This window comes from Eleginops maclovinus, chromosome 2, assembly GCF_036324505.1.
Source record: "Eleginops maclovinus isolate JMC-PN-2008 ecotype Puerto Natales chromosome 2, JC_Emac_rtc_rv5, whole genome shotgun sequence".
In the NCBI taxonomy this organism is placed as follows: Eukaryota; Metazoa; Chordata; class Actinopteri; order Perciformes; family Eleginopidae; genus Eleginops; species Eleginops maclovinus.
Window position 1 is genome coordinate 5,916,211 of NC_086350.1, and position 8,343 is coordinate 5,924,553.

Genomic DNA, 8,343 nt, shown 5'->3' on the forward strand with positions numbered 1-8,343 from the left:
ATTTAAATTTAGCATTAACAGGATCTTCAGCTCTCAGTTTGATCTCCTGTGTTTAAGTGGATATATATCTCCCTCTCATTATTAAGCAGAATAGCTGGGTATGTGATTTTAGGGATTTTATCTCAGTGCTATTCTGTGGGAGTAGAAGTATTGACTAATACAAGTTAAAACCGCTTATTATATTATGCAAGTTAAGAAACATGAGGGAAATATTTTAAGTGTTGTTGGTTTTTCAAACTTGTATTATTCATTCTCAATGCATTTGCAGTGGTGTGACCTCACAGATTCAAACGGTCTTTCATCCTTTTCTGACATCAGGAATCAGGAGGGATTCTTAAATATTACAGATGCAGTGCACCGAGGGCATTTGAAAATATCTGTAATGTGAGAAAATTGAGCGTTATTCCCCCAAGTCAAGGTTAGAATTTGCCTATCTTGGTATTTTGTTGGACATGTCTTAATAAGCAGAAATCATTATCCCAGGAGCACATGCAGCAGGAGAGTGCTGACCCCAGCACTCACGTTGTTGCGAAGGAGAGAAGAGAAAAAAAAACGATAGAAGAAGAGTTAACATGAGGTACATGTGAGGGTATAATTTGTACTTTAAGCAGACATGTAAACATAGCTGTTATCACAGAGAACCCTGAGAAAACAGCACATGAGTGTCGTGTCTGGGGAGCTGAATGGTGCATTTCTGATGGATCAGTCAATTTGCAGCCATTTTTAGTCCACTAGGTCCTCGTACATGCAGCAAATTCCTTGTAGAACCTTAGTGCCTCGGAGAAATCCTTCTGTGAGTGTTCCCAGCCACCCCAACCTTTCACTCGACAGGGTTGTTACTGGAAAGTGCTTTGGGTCCGTGCTGCAACCACAAGGGTGTTGAGTTTGTGAAACACATGGGATGTGTGTATTTGTCAACAGTTTTGTTGCTTCATTGCGTCTGACAAACATGTGGGTTGGGGTCTCTAATGTGCTGGTAGTTTGTCTTTTGACAGGAATGAATCTCAAATCGTTAAACTGTAAACCTTTCCTCTAAATAAAGTTTGCGCACTTATTAGAATTTCAACTGAGTTTTTTTCATAGGTTATTCACTCTGGAGATTAAAGCGACCCTATTCTGCTTTTTGGGGTTTTTCCTTCCCTGTATTGTATGATATAGATTTTTGTGCATGTAAACGGTCTGCAAAGGCTAAAATTCCAATGTCAGAGGGAATTTCTCTCAACCCCTGCCTGAAACGCCTCCACTGAACTCCTTCGTTTACTTAAACGTCTCCTATTATGCTATATTTCGCAACTGTATATGGGAGAAGATAGGTTGGGACGTGTCACGTGGACGGGATGTTGCCAGGAGTTCAATTTAAAGCCAACCCAAATTTCGGTTATGACGTCATATCGGCAGCAAATCTGGATCAGCTCATTTGTGCCCCCATTTTTAGAGATGTGGGTAAGGAGGAAAAGAGAGAAGGTTGTATTTTCTGATACTCTGTGAGTCTCGTCACACTGGGGACACATATTTAAGTATAAAAGACATCAAAAAGTGCATTTTGCATATTAGGGGACCTTTAAGGCTAAAGAGGTGGGACATATCTAAGCTTTTGACCAATCAAAACAAAGCCAGCTTGCTAACCAATCAGAGCAGACTGGGCTCTGGTTTCAGACAGAGGGTGAAAAGAGGTGCTGCAGTACAGGCAGTATGAGAAAAATAAGGAGCTTTTTGAACATTAAAGCATGGAGAGATGTCAGAATAGAGTTACAAAAATATAAATATGAACCTGAAAATGAGCATAGATGTGTCGTTTGACATATTAAATAAAACACAGTCTTTTTGTTTAGTTCTCATCAAACCAGAGCTTTATTACATACATTACTTTATTTCTATGCTTCTAGTACCTACAGCCACTCTGATAGTTGGCCTTAATTTATACCTAACGTGAATGCAGTCTTTTGTTTTTAATGATCAACTGAATTAACGTTTTTTTTCCTAATAAGCTGTAACAATCACTCTAAATCCTCCAAATCCCTCTCTTTGTATACCCACATAATCCTGAAAGTCATGTTCATTGTTGAAAACAGAATTGTCCATTTCACCGACCACAAGCATTCGAATGCATGGCAGTACTTGAGCCCAAGAGCCACCGAGTTGCTGCATAACCCCAGATGTAAAAAGAGAATTTAATTAGGTGCTTAAATATTCAATAACCCCTTTCATTACTTAAACCAAGAGGCTCTCGGTATGGATTTGACAAAGACCCAAGGCACACAGTGTACGCCTGGTAGTTGAAGATAGTAGGGCATCTTAACCATTCAACCAAAACACTAGAGACGGGAGGCAATACTCCAGAGAGGCAGGATATTCCCGCTAATGAACCATGAATTTAGTATTAAACAAGGCCCTCCTTGATAATATTACAGAAAGTGACGTCAGAGGTGTTGCAACTACTTTCTGAATTTGTTTCATCACCCTCGCCCGTCAGTTTCAGTAGGAAGATCTAAATGGGCTGTCCACCATTAATTACTTCAGTTCGGGCAGAAATCTGAATCCTGATAATGAAGAACATCACATCGAGGAAGTGTCATAATCCATTCAAGTTATTACAGCCATCTGTACAGGCAATTGACACGATGTGCTGAAAGGAGAAATAGCGCTGTAAGAGCTGTACATAATGCAGATGTCCCCTTATAATCTGGCTGTCCACAACATCAATGCACCCTGTGGAATTGTTTAACTACCTTGTGGCACTATGGAGCATTTTAAGTGGGTCCCTGGTTTGTTTGCCTATGCACACGCATGCTAATGTGCGGGTACAATCGCGCGAGTGAAGACATATACGCTTCTGCAGCCTGCAAGGGAAGTATTCCACGTGTGCGGCCTATGCAAGGCTAATTAAAAGAAGAACACTGCTAGCCAAAGGAAACATGGACGTAAACAGTTTCATAATATCATTTTGTTAATGCTAAAGGGGAAATGAAATGTGCTCAACATGTTTGTTGGACCCTCAAGGATAAACACAATGTCATTTGGTGAAAAATATTGGATTGGAAATAATTATATTAGATCAGAAGAAAACTCTACAGGGTCCTGTCATGCAAGACATATAATGAAAATGACAAAGCAATGATTGGACTTGAAAACAAGTTTTGCTTCCTCCTTTAGTTAGATTCCGATGTCTAACCTGACACAAACATGTTGTTCTTATTTCTTTACAATAAGCATATGATAGGGGTTATTTTCACTTTCAATTGTCAGCTCAACAACTATCTTATCACTAAAGTACACCCTACCAGCAAAGGCATTTGAAAAAGGACAACATCTTCCACAAAATGTCCTCAAGCAGAATCCAAATAGAAAATATAAGTACAGCCATATACAGTACGTCATGTCAACTAAGTCACTATGTAGATTAAATGTGGCGCCCCTTTTTTTAATTCATCCCCTGTTTTTATGTTATATATCTGAAATGGTAAGACCTTTTCTGGGGCTGTTAGCATTTTGAAGAAAATGCCTATTATGCAATGTGTTTACGCTCAGGGTGGCTTCCTTCTGTATCGTCTGAATTTTCATTAGCTTGAAGGCGGCCGGAAAAAGAATATGAGAATGGTTGGAATATTTCTGTCTGAGCTTCGTGGCTCCTTGATGGCCAGGAGCTTATACTTTCCAGGAGAAAAAGCGAGCTGATATTTCCATTTTTGTTTCAGATTTATGGTCGGTGCACGGTAGAGAAAACAAGTCTGCCAGGGTGGAAATTTGGAATCAGAGGCCCAACACTAATCTTGATCTTGTCACCAGCTTAATTAAATGTTATTTATGAATATTTGTTTATCACACTCTCATTTGTACGTTCCCGAAATAATTTAGGAGATGATACATTTGGTGTTTACTCAGCGGAAGACTACAGTTGGAGGCTATTGCAAGTTGCCTCAAATGTGTTAATTCATTAGCGTTGGCTTCTATGCTTGAATACACATACTATCTGTATTCTGTGTAGTTTTCATAGCATCTTGTCATTTAGAAAATAGTTTTGCAGTAGATAATAAATCAGTGTTCCCCATCTTTTTTCTGATGTGTGAGGTTGGACATGACTTACTGAGGAAAAACACATATCTCAAGCTCTCTGGTCTACTCCAAGGAACAAAATGCTAAGGGATTTGTTTCTCTCCCAAAGCCAATTTTGTGGTTAGAGAGCTGTCACTGTTTCATGATAGCAGCACAGTATTAATTAGGCCACTGTCTCGCTCTGTATTTACTTCACCTTTCATGTGTTTAATGCTGAATCTAATTTTATTGTTGGCTTAACAAGAGCTGTTGTCAAATTAAAGAATAGTTTCAGACTCCATTAATCATAAAATGTCTAGGGAGGCTGATTTTACAATTCCTGCAGTAATTAAAAAATACATTATGAAAACTGCTATTCTGTGTATTATGACAAAAACGTAAATACAAGCAAAATAAGACATTTTCATCGGCTAGGGTGCAGAGATATGTTATTGTGTGGATTTCTATTGTACACATGTAGCACTGGTAGCAGCTAATAATGTTTTCATGAGGAAAGGGAAGCTGTGTGTGAATTTGAGCCCTAAGCCCATTTTTTTACATCTCAATTGCTACTTCCCAAAGGTTTATTACTTTGGCCGAGAAAGGAAATACAATCTTCGTTTGAACCAGAGAAACACAGGGGCACCAACCTCATTCCTGCCATCTCTATACTCTCTGCCCCTTTGCGAGGGAAAGGGCAACATAGCTGTTTATCCATTACATCTCTGTGTGTGTGTGTGTGTGTGTGTGTGTGTGTGTGTGTGTGTGTGTGTGTGTGTGTGTGTGTGTGTGTGTGTGTGTGTGTGTGTGTGTGTGTGTTTAATAAATCAAAAGCAAGGGAAACAGGGAAAAAAAACAGCTGTAAGTTGTGTAAATAGTTGTAAACTACTTCAGTCACTAATTGCATTCAATGTCATGGCTTGCAAGGACTCCCGAATATAACCAAACCTTTGTTACTTTCATTGGTAACATCTTATCTTTTTCTATGACAACTTAACATTCCTGCTGTGAAATTAAACATTCAAAGGCCTGTGACACCAAACTCCTTAATGATGCACACCTGGTACATATCTTCTGTGGTTTCCCAACATCTGTACCTCATGGTAACGGAGTAAAATGAAAGCTTGAAGCTGCTAAAATCCTTATTATTGTAGTAGATTTGAGAGCGCTTGTATCCGCAATCTCGTTCTTTTGGTCATGACCCATCCTTCGTGACCATAGGTGAGGGTAGGAGCGAAAATGGCCCGGTAGACAGAGAGCTTTGCCTTCTGGCTCAGCTCTCTTTTCGCCACAACGCTGCGGTAAAGCGACTGCAGGACCGCTCCTGCTGCTCTGATTCTCCGGCCCATCTCACACTTCATTGTTCCCTCACTCAAGACCCATACATACTTGAACTCCTTCACTTGGGGTAAGACCTCCTTCCCTACTTGGAGTGGACAGTCTATCGGTTTCCTGCTGAGAACCATGGCCTCAGATTTGGAGGTGCTGATCCTCATCCAGTGAGTGAAAACCTTAAATATAACATATTAATAGTTCACCATTTTGGAGGATATGCTTAAAATACTTCCTTTCTCTACAGGATTCAGAAGAAGACATCGATATCCCTTCTATTAAGGTATTAAGTCTGGAGCTGGAGTCGGGAAGTGGTCAGCTTAGTTTAGCATAAAACAGGTTAAACAGGTCTAGTAAAGTTCTGGCCAAAAATATGGTGATGAATACCACTCAACCTCACTATTTATGTCTTGTTTGTATCAGCCATACTCAGCCAGTAATGTTAAAATGAAAATGTAAGGTTTAAGGAGAAGTTTCACATTGCACTTGTTTACTTGTGAACAGTTGAAGACACTGATTCACACAGTATTGACCATGCCTGCATATGCATATCCAAACCATATGAGGCCTAAGGTTGACTATTGTGTGTTTAAACCAGGCCCTAACACTTATCCTCTCTCATTGAACTACTATACTATAGTTGGGTTTTTCAGTCAAATGTAAGATATACGATTTCACAAAGAGCTGCTTATTGAAATGTTACAAGAAGAAATCATATTTAGTGCACTATCATCGTTTTCAGGGATAGGTTTTTCATCATGCGACGCTTTGATGACATTAAAGCAGCTTAGCCGTATGGTAGGTTTAAGCAATGGTGCAGAAATAGGAATATTAATGCTCACCTAGCACTGTGTTGTGGTAAGGCCTGTGCATGCAGCATATGGAGCAGATACAGCCGTGCACTTTGCCTCTGCACACAACAGGATTTTATTATGTAATTCCACATCAAAGATCCTTGTTATGTCCTCGGTGGTTGGAAATGCTGACATGTGTTAATGCATGTAAAGCCTTTATTAGCATTTCCATAAACTGATGTGCAGTGACAACACAAAGATAGCATTCATTCACAAATCCATCTGAGCTCAAATTTCAGCAAGAACTTTGAAGATAGAAAGTATTTTTCTCATGTTGGAAGACACTTCCTACTGAGTGTAACCTTACCAAAATAGTGACACATGTTATATATGTAAAGAAAAGGAAGACAAGGAGTGAAAATGTGAGGGCAGTACATTCTTTTTTTTACCAATAATAACGAAAATTGCAGTGACTAGTAGCTAGCTTATTAAATACAGCAGTTTTGCTATGCGTGACATTAATGTATTTTCCTTCTCTAGTCAAACAGACAATGCTATTTATGTGCTTGGCAGTCCTCAGCATTTGTCAGTGTCCACTGAACTAGCAGTCATGCATATCAGGCAGAAACTGAAAGTGACCCCATTCTCGTTCTCCAAATACCGCCGGGGCTGCCTGTCTTGGCCCGGTGAGAAGTCTGCAGGGTATCTCTCCGGTGAGTGTTTAAGTGACAGAATCTAATTCTCAGCACATCAGTCAACAGGGGCACAGGAGGGAACCCTGTGCGCGAGGGGGACTGGTGAGGGTAGCACAATTAGCTGCAGAGATCTGATTTTTCCTCTGCCGTTGTCCTCACAGCCTTTCCTAAACCTGGCAGTCGACTTCCGCGTGGGTCAGAGTTCAGCTCTGTGAAATGTGTGCCAATGGGCTGTGAGCGTCTCCAGGGGAAGACATGACGTCTGTGTGATACTGCAGGCAAGCCTTTACTCTAGACTGCAGTGTATGGTTCTCTCATACATTTCCCCTGTACATATCTGATTTTCACTTAAAAAATGTGTTTGGAAATATGTTTTTGCTCCTCAAAGGACTCGGATCAGTAACTTTAAAAAAGCATCTTAACTTTTACTTTTTTAACTCATTGCTTTTTTTATATTTGGACCTTTATCTCTTTTGCTTCTTCCATGAATCTCTTATAATTCTTTTTTTGTAAAGTGCTATATAAACAAGATACTTGCTTATCAGATAACTTAAATAACATAGCAACCACCAATCTTTTTATTCAACTACCACCGCATTTATACTTATACAGGCTTGTAATATGTTATATATTCTGTAAATCCATACAGAAAGAGACAATCCCTAAAGGGTCTGAATTGACTATAATGATGCTGATTCGTCTCGCATTTAAGACCATTGTGATATTTTTACCTGGTATAACCATACAATTTGCATTTGGGTATTTTGAAAAGATACACTTGAAAAATGCAAAAGAGCACACCACAATCAGAATGTTTTTTTAAGGTCAAGGTTTAGATGCTCAAGATAAAAACCTATAATTTACCTTAATGCATTTCATGCTGCCTGTCAAAAGGCAGGGATGATGAAAGAGGACGACGAACCTCACACTATGCTATCAAGGCTAACAAAAGTAACCAAAGTAGCCAATAAATGCTTCTGCTGGACTAGTCACCTAGCAAGTCTTAGACATTTGGGACATTCCCACGTTCTTTTCTAGGCTGAAAACGGTTCACGTTTGTTGAAAACTATACAGGCACCGCCTTCCTAATCCGCATACAGAAGTTGATCACAACACATTATCGAAATCTAAAAATCATGCAACCACTACAATTTAAAGGTCCCCTATTATGCAAAGTGCACTGCTGTCTTTTATACATACATATGGGTGTGTAAAGAGACTCACCGAGTATCAGAAAATACAACCCTCTCTCTTTTCCTCCTTACCCACATCTCTAAAAACGGGGGTACAAATTAGCTGATCCAGATTTACTGCCGATATGATGTCATATTGGAAATGTGGGCTGGCTTTACATTGAACTCCTGGCAACGTCCCGCCCACGTGACACGTCCCAACCTATCCTCCACCATATACAGTTGCGAGCTGAATCCCCTCCGCAGTACCTCTGTGTCTCTGTGCAGGATGTCTGCAGGACTTAGAGTTGTTGTATA